Here is a 17,996-nt window from a genome sequence, read left to right on the forward strand (position 1 = left end):
GGGGGAAAGAAGGGTGAAACAGGGGATCTAACATAGAAAGATATTGAAAGAAATTCTCAAGGTTGATCGTAGAGACAAGGCCTAGAAATAAAAACCTCTACTGCAGATCTTAAGAGAAACCAAGATGGAAGCAGCAGATGGCAGGATTCCAGGGGAGTATTTCCAGAGAAATAAAGAATAGTAAATGAATTAATGGGTTTCGCTAAATGGAAAATTGTATCAATTGATATTTTACAAAGATTTTAGTGGGGAAGAAAAAGTTTGACAAGAGAGTCACAGAGAAATGAAGGTAAAAAAACCAAATGTTAACTTTTTGGGGAATGGGGGAGAGGAAGTTGTTGTATGAGAAAGGGATTTATGTTAACAGTAATGTTCAACACCACTCCATTGTAAATAACATCTCCATGGTCATGAAAACTAATATAATCAATATGTAATTAACCAAAAGTTGAAACAGTATTATGTTTTCATGATTGGGGAAATGGAAGGAAGATTTAATAGAACCAGCACAATAGACAGTTTATTGATAATGTCAAAATTTGATGAATAAAATGATTGCAGTATAAACATAGTAAGTACAAATATTAAGTTGAAATTAGTTTTCTGTAGGACACAAGAAATTGGTGAGGAGTGGTAAGGACAGAGGATTGTTGGTACTGTTGTTGCTATTATTGCCATAAACTTTTAGCATCTTTTGGGGTTTTTTTCTTTTAATTCACACTGGGCAGGGAGCCCAACTTGGGCTTGAACTCATGACACTAAGATCAAGACCGGAGCTGAGATCAAGAGTCCAATGCTTAGCTGACTCAGCCACCCAGACAACCCTGATTTAAAAACAAACAAACAAAACAACTATGCCCATGTGTTTACTTAGATACAAAATAAACAGCAAAGACAATAAAAACAATAATAAGAATTCATTTAGTAATTAACCTATGAAAAGCTCATGTATCACGAACATGCCATGACACATCAATTGAGAAACAAGTGGAACTGTTTTACATTTATTCACAGTAATCCAGAATGTTTCTTCAGGGATCAGATGAACATAGATTCATATGATCACTCCGGTTTATAAACTAGTATACATTCAACGGTCATATTGGAAACCATCATATTTGTTACTTAAAACATTTTTTTAATTTTTATTTTTGAGGGAGACAGAGAGACAGAGTGTGGGTGGGAGAGGAGCAGAAAGAGAGGGAGACACAGGATCTGAAGCAGGTTCCAGGCTCCAAGCTGTCAAGATAGAGCCCGAGGTGGGGCTCGAACTCATGAACTGAGACATCATGACCTGAGCCGAAGTTGGACACTTAACAGACTGAGCCACCTAGGTGCCTCCATCTTATTTATTACTTTTTAATTGATGAGACTGTCAAGTGATATGTGAGTATTAATAATTCTCTGTACTTTCGGGCATTTATTTACCTAATCTTTTAAAAATTAGCCTCAGCATTTCTACAGAATAATGGTAAGCCCTCTTATTGAACATAATGTTGTGTATGAAATTTGTTATTATTATAGCACTTCTATGTCTGATCGAGACAAACGTTTGATAGAATCTACTTATTTCTCTGAAATCAGCATTTAATCATGGAAACTCTATTTCTTTCCCCTCAGGAATTAGATACTTGGACTCATTAAAGGGTGTATCAGAGAAGAACAAGATTTTTAATTGTGTTTATAATGAAACATATGAGTTAATAAATAAAGGGTGGTAATAGTCTATTAAAATGATTAAGAACTTCTAGAATAGCGTATGGTATATCTAGTATATTAGAATATATTTATACACATAAATATTTCTATATGTAATGTGTTAAAACCCATCTTTGGAATTAAAACTGATAGCCAATGGGCCCAGTAAAATATAAATGTTACAATATATTAAAGACAGGAAAGCCCAAAGATCGATTGATCCAAACTTTAAGATGTAACATTTTCTCAGGCCACCTGGGTGGCTCAGTTGGTTGAGTGTCCGACTTTGGCTCAGATCATGATCTCGTGGTTCATGTGTTTGAGCCCCACATCTAGCTCCACATTTGGCTCACTGCTGTCAGCCTGTCAACCCAGAGCCGACATCAGATCCTGTCACCCTCTCTCTGCCCCTCCCCTCCTTGCACTCTCCCCAAAATAAATACATTTTTTTTTAAAAGATGTAACATTTTCTCAACTCTGAGTTTAACATTCATACAGAGCAGACTTCCATGCATTGTTTTAACACCACATAAGACATCCTACATATATAGAGTCTACTTGAGGGATGGTCTCTTATGCTCTCCTGGTTGGACCTGCCTGCCAGAAGGGGTCAGGCTATGGCCGAGGTAGAGAGTTTCTGTTTCCATGTGTGGTCATTTAGGAAAAAGCATTGCCCTTTCCCTTCTAACTTGTTAAATCTTACTTCAAGGTCATGCTTTCTCCAGAGATATGATGTCCCAGATTTGGAGGCCTGGGGTTCAATGTGTTTGTTTATAGGCTAAATAAATCAGCTAAAGTGGTTATCATCTGGGCATGGGGTTTCTTTCTTTCTTTACTTTATATAACTTACCTGGACAACTTAAAAAAAATCTTAATGATATTGACCTTTCTTTGTATTTAGCAGCATCTGTTGGCATGGTTGCAGATAATATTCCAGTTGAAATACTCTGAATTTCAACTTTAAATGTATTCATCATATGTACATTTACACACATATGTTAGAAAAGAATATGAGAATTATTACCTGAGGACTTGAGCTTGAATCTCAACCTGCCATCTTTGACTATATGACCTTGGGAAAATCACTTAAACCTTTAAGTAGGTGTAAAGATATTGGTTTACCAACATGGCACAAGAATTGAACATTTCCAAAGAGAGAACATATTTTAGAGCATTTATAAACTCTAAAGCATGTTAAATATTAGTTATTTTTAATCTTTCACTGGTTAGCTCATTTTCAGCTTTGGTTTACCTTCCCTCCTTCTCTGGAGCAATTCATATTCTTTAGAGCTGTCCCCCAAGGCTCATTACTGATGGAGGCCATGTCAATGTAGTTTCAGCTATGGGACTCCCAACAATGCTTTTTACTTCCCATTTGTCCTTTCTCCTATTTTCTTGACTCATATGCGTTCCCTTCCCTCTGATGGACTTATTTTCACCTATTTCTTGTCTCCCATCCACTGCTAAAAATACTCACCATTCCACCTAGATCTTTGACACATGTGTTTTATTTCCCCCTACATTTCCCCAGCAGGGCAATGAATAGAAACTTTGAAAGCCTAACTTGTAAAAGAATGGCTTGTGTTCAGTTAAAGTTTTGCAGTGTGATACTTAAAAAGAATTCTACATTTTTCCCAGGGACTCTAAAATGTCTAACCTGCTCTACTCATGTATCATTGGCCCAGTGCTCACTCACAGATGTCACCCAAGCTCCTTTTCTGGTTCTTTCTGCTCTTGGTCACCTTGCACAAACTATCCCACTGTCTCTAACTCCAGCTTATTGGATTTAAGCCCAGACTTTGGGCCTCTATAGTAGCACCCTGTTTACATACACGCGCATGGGCACACGCACGCACGCGCGCGCACACACACACACACACACACACACATGCACACACACACACACACGTTTATATAAATATATGTATACAAAGTGAATACAATTTATGTCAAGTGGCCAATACCTTATCAAATTTAACAAGTAAATAGCCTCAGAGACTTGAAAATCTTTCTATTCTAGACACCCACCTGAATCACATTGCAAATTTGTGAGGTCAGTGAGAATTCATCAATGCCTACTGGCCTCCTGAAGAGATTCCACAGCCACCTCTATCATCTGTTCCAATGTTTAACAACTTTCATTCCTTAGAATTTTTTTTTTAAGAAAAAAGGAAACCTGCAGAGTGTGTGAATAATTCATTTGCTTTTGCATTTGCATACTTTCCCATTTGGTTACATTTTCCTGGTTTTGACTTTTCAGCATTTTCAGCGTTAGTTGTTCTTGAATTAATGCTGAAAATAAATATGGGTGGTGATACACTAAGAAAAAAAAGGCAGGTAATCCATGCTTCTGAATGAGGTTTCCAATACTAGAAACTCAGCCAGAGATATTTCTCCTACTATGAAGATAAAATACACACTGGCAAGACTTATTAACTTAGTATTAAGTTGACCAATAGCCACACATGACTACTCACGTTTTACTTCTTTTTTTCACACTTTTTTTTTACTTTTTTTTTAACCTATATAGAGTATGCAATGCTATGTGCAGTTCTCTATGTGGCAGGAAACACTTCAAGAATGGAAATGTAAATGCAAACGGGAAACAGGAGAAACTGGTCTCCGAGGCCAACTTCAACTTTGCCTTCTAATTTGGATTCGTCACTAGGAACTAATATTGGTTGGCACAGGGGGGAGGGACTCAGATGATTTGCCTAGACAAGAATAAAAAGTCATATTATAGGGCACCCATCTTAGGGAAAGAAACAGACATTCCTAATTGTAGATAGTCAAGACATTCAAATATATCTTAGGTAAATGTCTTCAGCCATCCCATTTTCCTTGCATTGATGGAGAACTCTCAGTAGAAAGGGACATAACTTCTATCCCAAAACATCAGACACCTTGGAAAAACCCAATGCAGGCTCTCCCCTTCAAGGGAAATGGTGGTGTGGAACTTGCAAGTAGGCTTGCATAGATACAATTCACTCTTCGGTGACCAATGTCCCCAAGTATTTCTGATTTTACCTCTTTGTCTCTACTTTCTGACATGATTCAAGCAGAGCCCATCAAAACCAGGAAGATCAGAGCCCTGACCTACAAGTACTTTGGTAGGACGGCTGCCGTTTTGCTTTCTCCTTTAAGAAGCAAACTCAAAATTCTCAACTTGCCTGAGCAAACAAACAAGAAATGGGAAGATTTAGGGCACGCTGTGTGACACGTATATGCTGAGATGGCCCTGAATTTCCTTGTGCGAATGAATCTACTGAGTCAAATCATGAACCCAGCTTCCGAAGAAGGAGCACAAGCATTTTTCCTCCAAATAAAAATCCGTTTTGCTTTAATCAATTCTTGATTATCATGTGATACCTTTTCTACATTGTAGGTTATCTATCACAAAATTTTAATACTGAACTACTTTTTTTTTTTCTTGACACCCAATCAGTATGTGTTCCTGGGAACACAAACTCATTTTAATATTATGTTAAATACAACCACATAAAAAGGGCGGGGGGAGGATTGAGAAGTTATCATTATACTCGAAAGCCAAACATAAATGACTTTGGGATCTCTCTGCATCCCTATTCCCTTCTGTTAGGGCAGATAATCAAATATCTGCACCAATTTCAGGGAAAGCTTGGAAATGATATAAAAATATATTTGCATTTCTAGAGTTTCTTATCCAATTCAGTGTCACAGAACTAGAAATACCTATGGTGCAAATCCTTCTGAATGAAACGTCTGTTACAAAACTAACAAGAGGCTTTCCAGTCAACCCTGTGAAAGAACCTAGCAGGGCAAACAGCAAAGATTAGCATGTAAAACCATATTTAGAATCCTGGTGCCATTATAAATTGCCCATTCCTTTCCATCATACTTTTTATTATTATCATTTTAGTGACTGATTTAGAATTTGTACCAATAACCATTGACGTGGTTAGGTGCACTACATCGTGATTTTTCAATGTTGTCAAGGTGTTTCTGTGTATGTCTGCAGATGTGTGGGTGCGGTGTTTTTGTTGTTTTTGTTTTAACGTTTATTTAATTTTGAGACAGAGAGAGAGCATGAATGGGGGAGGGTCAAAGAGAGAGGGAGACACAGAATCAGAAGCAGGCTCCAGGCACCGAGCTGTCAGCACAGAGCCCAACGCGGGGCTCGAACTCACGGACCGCGAGATCATAACCTGAGCCTAAGTCAGACGCCTAACCGACTGAGCCACCCAGGCGCCCCTGGGGTGTGGTGTTTAATATAAATTTAAAAAGTGACTTGTCCTAATGGAGTATTCCTCATTGTGGTCTGGGAATCTATTGGTTTCCTGGTTATAGTCACATTTCAAATGTCAAAATACCCAGATTTTTTACTCTGGCATCAAATTATAAGTAGTATGTTATTAAATTTTAAAAAAAGTCCTCTACTTCTAAAATGTCTGCCCTGAAGGAATTCATCACTGCTATGGTTCAGTGACTGCTCTGTGTCTCCTATTCCTTCCTCTAAAAAAGGAAAATTTTATTTCATTTTATTAGTCCTAGTCCGTGTTTTTATATTAGGAGCTATTTAGGAGGCAGATAATGTACTTTGGTTGATAAGATAAGTCATATATGTACCTGATTGAGCGGTGCTGGACTTTGAACAGGATGAAGAAATTTGGGTTTGATTTTGGGTTGGTCCCCTCTGTGAATTATATATTCTATGTGGGAGGAAAAAGGTATACATGTATACTTGGTGGCCAAAGAAATGAACTGTGGTAGAGACAAAGAGCGGTCAACCAAAGAGTCATGCTTTTAAAAAGTATATATATATTTTTATTGCTGGGACGTGTCTGCCCACCCAGGGAATATATCTCCCAGCCTTCTTTGCATAAATTGGGCCATGAAACTAGTTCTTTCTGACAAAACATGAGCAAAAGTGAAAGATGCCAATGACAGGTTGAGGTGACCAAGCAGGTGTGACTTCTCCACTCTCTCTTCTCCCATTTGTCACCTGGAGAGAGAAAGACTCAGCAGAGAACCCAAGGTATAAAAGACGTCAAAACTAAATAGTCAAAGAAGACTGGGTCCGTGAGTAACAACCATGAAGAAAGCTGCTCACCAATAAGAAACACCTGTTTTAGACCCAACTAAAGTTTTATGTAAGTGATGAAGCACTGAATATACTCCTAAAACCAATATTGCCGATCTATTAACTAAAATATTTTTTAAAAAGTTTTATGAGTTTAACCATCTCAAATTTGGAGGTTTGCTGTCTATAGCAGCAAATATTACCTTAACTAATACATCACACCATTTACCTTAGAAAATTCATTCTGAATATCTTCTGTAGTGTCTTCTAACACTAAGTAAGATAAAAATATTCTATAAATTTCATTCAAGCAGCAAGGATTTATTGAGTGCTAATTACGTGGCAGATTATTAAAATATCAATTTTCTATAGGAAAATAAGATTTAATATGCCAGATCAGGGGCGCCTGAGTGACTCAGTCGGTTAAGCATCTGACGTCGGCTCAGGTCATGATCTCATGGTTCGTGAGTTTGAGCCCCTTGATGGGCTCTGTGCTGATGGCTCAGAGCCTGGAGCCTGCTTCCGATTCTGTGTCTTCTTCTCTCTGCCCCTCCCCCACTCATGCTCTGTCTCTCTCTTTCTCTCTCAAAAATAAACAAACATTAAAAAAAACTTTTTAAACGCCAGATCAGATTATGGTCCTAATAACACATATATATTTTGAGGAATCAAGAGAAAGTAAAGCTCATACTACAATATTTATTTTTTCTATTTCTCAAATTCAACCCTTACCTCTACTTCCCTCTTGCCACCCTTCTACCGCTGAAATGACATTTCCCACACCTTCTTATATCAGAAACTAATTTTGCCATTTTATAAGACTCGAAGGTAATGACATCTGTTCCTTGATACTTACCATTTCTAATCTGCACAAATCCTGCTAAATCCTTTCAATGTCAATGGGATGGGGTTTATCCTCCATGTGGTTTTCCATTATTAGCAAATTAAGATGCCCTTTGGGATCTGATTTCATCACATAAGTCATTTAAATACTGTATAGAGAATAGGTTTAACCTCAATACTAATCTCTGTGTCTGCGTTGAAAATCACCAATGTGTACTCTCAATCTCCTCAAATTCTCTGCAGTCCTGCCTTTGAAATGGGAAAATATATGTTTCTTGATCAGAGTCATATTCAAATCCAATTAGATAAAGCCTCACAACCTCATGAGGGTAATATCTTTCACTCTCAAGCAAAAACTCAAATCAACTTAGGAAACAAAATAAAAACATTGATTTCAAACTCCATTCCCGTCTGGAAAACGAGTGACAAAACTGCACTGTCTCAAGTAAGTCTCTTATGCTGGCTGTAGAAATAATTTCGAAAGTGTCTAAGACACCAATTTGAAATAAACTGAACTGTTACTAATTCTCTGGATCTTCAGGAGGCTGAAATGAAGACTGGGCCCCCCTCATATTTTATTACAATAATGCCATTACTAAAAGCTTGTAATTTCCATAGCTCTGTTCAAAACATGTTTCCCACAAGATTGCAAAATAACTAACAATTCTATTTTGTCACATTCCTGCCAGCCAAAAAAGAATAGCTATCTCCCGAATAAGCCTCTCGGTCAGAGAATTGAATAAAAGACACATAGCCAAGTAAATCTCTTCCACCTCCCTCTCTCCTCTGCCAGCACCTTGCCTTCTCCTTCAACATCGCTCCAGGTGATTTGTGCCTCAGAGTGTATTTCAAGGGTTCTGGTCCAGTAGAATTGCAAAATGGGTTTTGCCAGGAGCATTTTTTCTTATGCATTTGAAAGAAAATTGCAACCACACATTTCTGACTCATTTATGCTTAAATCATCAACATTTTGGCTTCTGGGAGTGTTCCAATGTCCAGCTAGACTGGGTTACCTTTTAATGAGCTTTTAAAATATGTTTTCCTTAAAAAAAGAAACTCGCAGAGTGCTTACCGTCTCATTTATTATGCAAAGTAAGCATGGTTCAAGCCTAGAGTAACGGTTTTAAATCATATTCAATGCCTTTTTTTTTTCCCTATGAAATCTATCCCTTCAAATTTTTAAAGCATTTGCTGTTATGTTTCCCCTCATGATTTTCATCTAGCCTCCTTCTGGCATCCTGACAAATATGGAACTCACCCTTATGGGTCATGTCAGATATCTCCATAGTTTCCACATCAAATACAAAATGTCACGGTTCCTTCAAACATGGAGTTGACATTTGAGTAAGGTTGCCTATGACCTTCACGTTTTCTAGATCACATCACTTAGCCTCATTCAGCCTGCCTTCTTTTCATTCTTTACCCCAGCCAGGGTTCCTCTCCTGGCCCCTGGCAAGATGACTGCTCTCTCGGCATCACCAGGTCTGAAACACTGTGTCATTGATGAGGCAAGTAAGAAAGGACAGAAATGAGATGAGGTGAATTGAAATTGAAATGATCCAGGGTCACCACAGGCATTTATAGATGGTAGAATCTCTGTTCAATCAATGATCCCATTCCCTGGTTATCAAAGAGGACTTGTTTCAATCCATCTCAGTAAATACCCACTCAACCCAACTGAAACACTTTTTTTTTCCTCATAAAGAAATACTGTTTTTAAAAGCTATTTGAAATGTGTATGGAATGAGAATGAGAAGACCTGAAATCTGGTTCAATTCCTGACACTGATTATCATTGTGATGTAAGAGCAACAGATAACATTTAATGAGTGTTTATTATATTCTAGGCATTGAACAAGTGCTCGTACAATTTTGCAAAATAGATACTATTACTATATTCATTTAGCAGATTGAAAAGCTGAGTCTCCAAGAGGTTAAATAGGTGGTAACTTCACAATTTGAACTTGGGCATTCTAAGTCAAGAGTGCATGAATTAACCATTATGCTCTCATCTCCCATAATCTCCCTTATGTTAGAACATTAGCATACACACAAAGAAATGGGGGCATTAGGTCGGTTGCATTAATTCTTCCCCTCAGCAAGTATTTATTAGGCACCTCACACATCCAGGTATAGTTCTTAAAAATGGGAATAAAATAGCAAACAATACAGAGTTTCTGGGGCTCACATTTCAGAGAATCACTGAAGATCTTTGTCACTTTAATATTATCTGCTTAATGATTTTATGTAAATCCCACTTGTCCCACCATGCAGAACTCAAGTTCTATCTCCTATATGAGAACTTATTCTGACTATGCTCAGTCTCGCTGATCTATTTTGAACAATTACCGTCTGTTTTCCATTATACTGCCATTTAATAGTTATATTTAAACCACGTCACCATGATGAAATTTAAAAGTGATCAAAGAATGAATACTTCAGGAAAAATAAAAATGCCTTGCACACAGCAGGTTCTCAATAACTACTGTTTTGGATTCATTTGATGACAGGAGTTTCTGGAATATTTAAGCTTGTTCTTTGTTCTCTTTGTCCTCCATTGTCTCCCTCTATTTTAGTTTCATTTCAGCTTCTGTGTGGCTCACCATACCCCTTGACTCCTTTCCAAAATGCTATATTCTCTACAAATTCTTAAATTCATTCATTCAGCAAATCCTTATCAAGCGTCTCTTAAGGGTCAGATATCACAGTAGGATGCAAAGACCAAAAATCCTCAATCCATTGAGGAAATCGCAGCTTAGGGGTAGACAGATAAATAAATAAACTAAGTAAATAAGTAAATAAATAATTTGCAATGTAATATGGACTGGGTCACAGAAGATACAAGTAGTGTTCTAAATCAGGACCTAATACTAAATGGAAAGGGAAGGATGACTTCACTCGAGAGGTGCCATTTAAGTTCTCTTCTGAATGATAACTAGAAATTTTCTTGGTAGAGAAACGAGGCCAAGAGAATTTTAGGTAGTGAGAATAGAATGTGAGAGAGACTGATGTGGCAAAAAAACAAAAAGTGTTTGGCAGGGATATAACGTTTGTGGGTGGCTGGAAATGAGACTGCAATTATATGTTGGGGCATAGTTAACAGACTTTGTACGACAAATTGAATGCAGTAAGCAGTGGGAAGCTAACAGAGGTTATTAAACAGAAAAGTGCCATTGAAAAGGGCACTGGAATTTTCTAGTTTGGAGCATTATGTAAATGGTAATGCTGCTAATCATCTGAAGGAGTCACTGCCATAAATCCCAGCACAGCATCCTGCTTTTGTACCTCAACACCAAGCGCCCTGGCAACAAGGTCTGCAGAGAGTTCTGGAGTGTCAGGGATCAGCAGCTGGGAACATAGAGACCCATTCTGGACTAGAGGTAAGGGGGAAACACTTGAGAAAATTCCCATGCCTTCCAACCAAATTATGTACCCATATATCATAGAGGATTTCAAAGGCTTAACATCAAAGTTTTAAAGACAAGATTTTAGAGATTCTCTTCCCTAACTCAGATAATGCATCGAGGATTTTGAAAGATTCCTCTTTGATGAATCCAGATTCCAGTTTATAGACATACATAACAAAGACAGGAAAATACTTGGCATAACAAATGCATTGTCTTTATAAGCATTTTCTGTGATTTCTGAGAAGATATTTGATCCAGTCTTTGATCTATAAAGTTTTTTTGTGTGTGTGTGAGATCAGATTGATCATCTGCTTTCCATATCTATAGTAGATTCTGGAGAAAGCAGCTTTCTCTGACCCACCTCTTTTACATATCCATCAAAGAGCCATATTTAAAGATATTAATTGTTCAAGTTTACTAATGGATGAATTTGGGGTTATAAATAGCTTACAGAGAGGAAAATCCTTCTCTTCACGTTTATTTAACTTTGTTTGATGGATATTCATTGAATTTGGTCTTTCTGGAAATCAGAGTGCCAAGATCAGGTGCCTATATTTGACAGCGGAAGGTAAGAGACATAAACTCCCTTTTCTAAAAAGTTATTTATTTATTTATTTATTTATTTATTTATTTGGGGGTGGGGTAGAGACAGAGAGAGGAAGAGAGAGAGAATCCTAAGAAGGCTCTGCACTATCAGTGCGGAGCCCGATACAGGGCTCAAACTCATGAACTGTGAGATCTTGACCTGAGACAAAATCGAGAGTCAGACACCTTACCAACTAAGCCACCCAGGTGTCCCAGAAATTCCCTTTTTACCTAATTATCATAGGAAACATGATCCTCCATTTAATATACTCCAGTTCACTAAAGTTGTTGACTTGAGTTTGAAAGATAAAATTTCAGCCAATAAAATATCATTTGGTCTTCCATTTATCATTCTACCATTATTTTGACATTTCCCGCCATATTTTATTCAGATGTTGTATTAGTCAAGCCTGTTTTTGTTTTTTAAGTTAGAAAAACCCACCAAGAATAGTTTAGGCCAACAATGGATTTGTTGTCTCATACAGTTAGAGACCATTAGGCATGGATGGATACAGAAGCTCAAACAATGTCATGATGTTTATTTTTCTTTCTCTCTCTTGGCTGTGCTTCTTTCTATAATGTTGGATTTATTCTCAGGCTGGTTCTCTCCATATGGTAGAAAACATGGCCGTTAAAAACTACACGCCTATATCCATATTGTCTGCCAGTTGAAACAAATAGACCCTCTGTCTTCAAATGCCTGTATCTTCTCAAATAAGGACTATGACTGGACCTCCTTTGGATATTTCCTCACCTCTATTCATGGAACAATGTGTTGCACACTTCCTCTAGGTACCATGGTTGGTCTGGCTTAGGCTACATGCCTGTCGTTAGTGATGGTGGGAGGGAGGAGTGGGGCTGAGACAGACAGTCCTGCAGGGTGGGGAATGGTTGTTTGCCCTAGGATTGGAGTTTGGCAGACTTTAATATCATCTGCATAAAACCTAATTCCAAATAGTTCCTCTTCTGACTATCTTTCATAGCATAAACAACCACCACCATACAAAAAAAAAAAAAAATTGCTCCCTTTCCATTCCCAAACAGAAATGAAAGACATACTCTTTTATTCTATTCAAGTTCATATATAGACTCCCAGAGTGTGATGCACTGTACTTGTGAAGCCTAGAGGTAGTTCCTTAGCATCTAGCTATGGATGGATGATAAATGGAAACATTACTTGTTCCCACAACTCACAATAAATAATGATGGAAAGAAAATAATTATGGTTAACCTATCATCTAGGCAAATGGCAACAGTATGTAGAATGTATTGCCTCTTAGTAGAGAGGGAAAACGAAGATTCTTTCCCTTGGAAGTGCAGTGGATTCCTTGGCAATCTATCAGCTAGGAAGAATTCAGCAATAAATAAAAAAAAGCCCTACTGAAACCAGTTGAAACAATAAGGGATTTATTTTTTAATAAAAATAAAGAGAACTGTAAGTTGTCACAGTATCTCAGGGATCCAGAAGCCATTGTCTTGTCATTGCCCTCCTCAGTGCGATGTCTTCATCCTCAGGTGTGTAGAAAGATGGTTCCTGTGATCCCAGGTGTCACATTCAGGTATATGCTGAGATTTTATGTGTTTGAAACTCCAGAGGAGTCATCTCTTTTCATGTATCTCTCTTAATAAAAATTTTCCCCCAAATTTTCCAGCCCAACTTTTACTCCTCCCCCATTTCTTAAATTCAGTTTCCAATAATTGGTCGTATGCATATACCCAACTAAGCCGCAGTCAGTGATATTAATTACTATGGTTGTTTCAGACCACTAAAGCTGGAGGGGTGTTCAGTATCTTCTGATGTATGTACTATGTGAAGAAAGCAGGAATACTTGAACATACTCAAGATTTTGCTACGAAGAAGATGGGGGAGTGGAATGGATGTCTGATACACAATCTAGAGTGTCAGCCAGTTAGTCAATCTGGCTGACCCTAGTCCTACGCTTTAAGAGGCTCTCTGGAGTTTATTGTTCTTCATAACAAAACCTGGTGATGAGCTGGTGATTTGTGGGTTTTCAGATTGCAGTCGCACATCCTTGTTTATCAGACGTGGGGAGAAATCTTGCAGTATGCCTGCTTGGAAACTGTAAAGGTAAATACTTCACCAGAGTTCTGCTGAAGTATGTCTAATCCCAACCTTTTGGCAAGAAGTCTTTGGGCTTCCATTAATGGTTTCCATCTTGGAACCACCTCAGTGTTTAAAGCAGAGATTATTTCTCCTCGTTTCAGCTGATTGGATTACAGAGGAGAATGCTCTGCAGGGGAATCCTGCAGACTATGAGTTCATGCACACAGAAAGTTTGAGGAAGGTAGTGTGTATTTGGCTTTCACTGATCTCTCATTTATCTTCTGGTTCAAAAGCTTATCCCCTGGCTTGTTTTCCATCTCCGCACCTTTGCTTATATCAACTACAGTGTAGGATACAGATTTTGGTGCTTTCCAATTATGATCCAGCTAAGTAATGTTTCATTAGTTACAAAGAGAAAGGGCCATCCTGATACATTCTATTCCTTTTCAAGCAGGCAATTGAAACCAACAATTCTTTTTTTTTTTCCTGCACCCTACCAAAGGCCATGACAGGTTTTAACATTGCAATACTTTTTAAACAAATAACTCGGTGATCAAGCCCAAGTAGTACTTAGTACAAGTAAGATAAAATAGTCAGAAATGTAACAAATTGCTCCACTCCCACGTCAAAAAGAACGTCTATTTTCCAGCTAAGAATCGGGGACATCACACTGACCTTCATCTGATCTCAACCTAGTTCCTATTTTAGGCTCTGTCATTTGCAACATCTTACATGGAAGTACCAATTTCTATATGAACGAGAACTCTTTAGTTGTAGTTTTTAAAAGCTTATCAAAACTGGTTTTCCAAAAATCAAAGTTTATTCTCCTATTTGACCAGATGCCTAAGGATTGTTCAGACTTTGGGCACAGTTGGATAGGAGGATGCAAAGGCTATCACCGGGATGCTAACTTTCTCTATCTCTTGGCTCTGTTCCTCTCCACATGATGGAATCATTCTCAGTCAGGTTCTTTCCCTGTGTCAGGAAAGATGGTTTTTGGCAGCCCCAAGTCTACATTTTTAGGATTTGCAATCCAACAGGAAGAGAGACCATCTGTCTTCCATATCCATATATCAAATCTATCCAAATCTCCATTCTAGTGAATTCGCTGGGGTCATGTGACTCCACCTGGACAACTCGTGTTGATCAAAGGGAAGGACACATATGATTAGATCATTTGGGTCATTTTGGGTACCATATGGCAAGCAAGGGTGGTGGGGACACCTTGACAGACACATCAATATCACATGGAAGTTGGTAGTAGGTTCATAAGGCAGAAGCACTGGGACAAAAAAAAAAAAGGAATGTTCTCAGTACAGGTAGGAAAGAAGGGAGCTTGGTCAAGGCCAGGTTGGGCTGCTGCATTATCTCCCATCCATGGTATCATTTAAGCACCCAACGTCATCCTACTCGCTCACATTCAACAGCAAATTTATGTTATGTGGGAAGATGCATTTGCCCAGTAAGTGAAAACAATCATATGGATGTATTTTAAAGAGTTTTGCAGATGAATGCTGCTTTCCAAGTGTGAAATGTTGTTATAAGAAAACCTCTGCAATTCACAGCTAATTTATGCAAAGGGTAGGTGGGGGTTAAAAGCAGCAATACATAGCCATTTCTCAAGCTGTCTTTTTCACAGCTTACATTAAAAGACCCTCCCTAGCTCCCCACCCCACAAATAAAAAAAATCCACCACAGAATAACCTCACTACTGTTTTCTTTCCCACCAAGATTACTTTCCATCTTTCTGATTTTTCCAGTGAACAGATCATGTGAAAGCATTAATGATTACACAATGCACGGAGTTAGTAAGGTAAGTGAAGCTCATAATTACCTCATTTACATTCTTTTATTCACTGAAACAGAATTCTTAATGACTTTTATGTGAAATGCAGGGTAATCAGCCCAAATGAAGCTCTCGGGTGCAGGGCAGAGAAGGGAGCCAAGTCACTGGCTCTCCGCAGAAAACACCTGATGAATGGTCAAACAGAAGAACCCAGCACGGGGGCCTGGAAGTTAAGACTTAACAGACAAAACAAGAGGCTGGCACAACTAGGCTGAGATCTAAGGAGCAGAGCTTAAAGGCAGAAAGAACCAGTGTATTCTCACCACCTCTGCGACTTTCTCTAGGAGAAATAACCAGCTGTCTTCGCTCAAGAATTGGGGGATAAAGAACACTAGTCAATGAATGGCAAGACCCGCATTCTAGTCCTGGTCTGTGCACAAGCTAGCAATGAAATATTAAACAAATTACCTCTCCCCTCTGGATTGCAGGTTATCTACTTGTAAAACAAAAGGTGCACACTTGAGAATCACTAGAGAAACTTCCTTAAAACAGCTTCATTTGGCATTTTCTAGTAGTTCACTCTTGCCTGGGAAATGGTTACAATTGCATTTTGAACAAAATCCCCGGGTGATCCTTAAACAACCAGTATGCAAAATGACAACCTTAGAAAAAAAAAATCATGTGTGCAAGAAGCTTTTTAGGTGAACCATTCTTGACGTTCGGAAAAAAAAAAAAATCTCCAAATATGAGGAGGATAAAAACAGCATCCAATTAACAAGTACGCTTACGATAGCATAGGAATTGAAAAGACAAAATGAAATATTTCAAATGTGTTGGCAATCATACTGAATTATAATGACAGCATCAGCCACACAGTGTGGAAGACAGAGACCATTTTCCAACATTAAGAAACCCTAATGCCAGAGAGATGCTCCATAGGAAACAATTATCTGGGTGGGCTAAGGTGGGTAGTCGTCTGTACTGACACTTCAGGAACCAGAACTTTCTTAAGGTGCTTAAAGCTAACAGTCTTATATTATAGATTTTAACATCATTAAGTGTTTGGATCTCAACCTACCCATCTTCTGCCAATGTTTGTAGATTGTATAAATTAATTTGTGTCATTTCTAAATACTTTCCATCTCTAATATATAGTGATACATTATCATGTTGGAACAGGAGGGCAGTTTTGACAGATAGTCCAATTATCTACAGATATTCTAGATGTTTCATAAATATGATGATTTTTAAAAAATTTTTTCATGTTTATTTTGGAGACAGAGAGACAGAGTGCAAGCGGGGGGAGGGACGGAAAGAGAGGGAGACACAGAATCCGAAGGAGGCTCCAGGCTCTGAGCTGTCAGCACACAGCCCAACATGGGGCTCGAACCCAGGAACCGCGAGATCATGAGCCGAAGTTGTACACTTAACCGACTGAGCCACCAGGTGCCCCGACATGATGCTGATTTTTAAACGGTAGGAGGTAATTTAAGATTATTTTAGGACACTGAAACGTAAGGGCCTTCAAACTTTGTGAGCCAAATTTTAATTCTATGCATCACCTCATATTTCTACAAGAATAATAGGCACTAAGAAAACCTATCTTGACATTTTAATAAATAATCTCTGACAGTTCATCTTATCTGCATACCTTTAAGAGCTCTGAGAGGTAGGATGTGACTAGTGTATCTTCTTAATATCCCTAGCCTCTAAGGTTTTATCTGAAACGCCCATGAGCTAAATTAGGAGCATCTATTGTCATTGCGGGAGATTGTATCATTCACGTGCAGAGGAAGGTGCACCAGTACAGTAACTAAAATGGTTAATGGTTCGGTCTTTGTCTCACGGGGTGAAGGGTCAGTGTTCCAGTCTGAATAGCAGGATTCAGATTTCATTCACCACATGTTAAGTGAGTATGTGTTCCTCCCCACAAATCTATTGCAGATAGCTTGCTTCATTATCAAAGTTTGTATGAATGACTGTCGTTATTTCTATTTATTTCCCTCTGATCCTTATTTGCCCCCTATTTAAAAACCTCATCATGTCTTCAGGGGTACATAATTTAACTCTCCATGTAGGCTGAGACTCCCTCGCTTCCTGTATCTACCAGGACTGCGATCCAATAGCTTAGGTGCCCTGAAGCAGACGGAGATGAGACTTGGAAGCCGCTGCTGTGGGCCCACTGTGACCCGCAGAGAGTGCCTGGCTTCTGCAAATCGGTTTTAGGAAGAAATTCTCTTTCCCTCGTTAATGGCGGTCAAACTTTTTATGAAGGCAAACGTGTGCCCTCCCTCTCTGCCAAGCATGCACGTTCACCAAGTGGGACAAGCATGAGTAGGACCTTTGTCTATAGTAAGCAGCTTACCAACAGCTCAAGGAGCCACAAGGGGGTGCCTGGGTGGCTCCAGTTGGTTGAGCGTCAGACTTCGGCTCAGGTCATAATCTCCCGCTTAGTGGGTTCGAGCCCCGCGTTGGGCTCTGTGCTGACAGCTCAGAGCCTGGAGCCTGTTTTCAGAATCTGTGTCTCCCCACACCCACCCCTCTCTCTCTCTGC

At 38.7% G+C, this 17,996-nt stretch overlaps 1 pseudogene; it reads left to right on the forward strand.

Moving 5' to 3' along the window:
* Positions 1-17,668, forward strand: part of LOC125929560 (uncharacterized) — a 158,853-nt pseudogene extending 141,185 nt beyond the window's left edge.
* Positions 17,669-17,996: the final 328 nt, after the last annotated feature.

This window comes from Panthera uncia, chromosome D1 (genome assembly GCF_023721935.1).
Source record: "Panthera uncia isolate 11264 chromosome D1, Puncia_PCG_1.0, whole genome shotgun sequence".
NCBI classification, from domain to species: domain Eukaryota; kingdom Metazoa; phylum Chordata; class Mammalia; order Carnivora; family Felidae; genus Panthera; species Panthera uncia.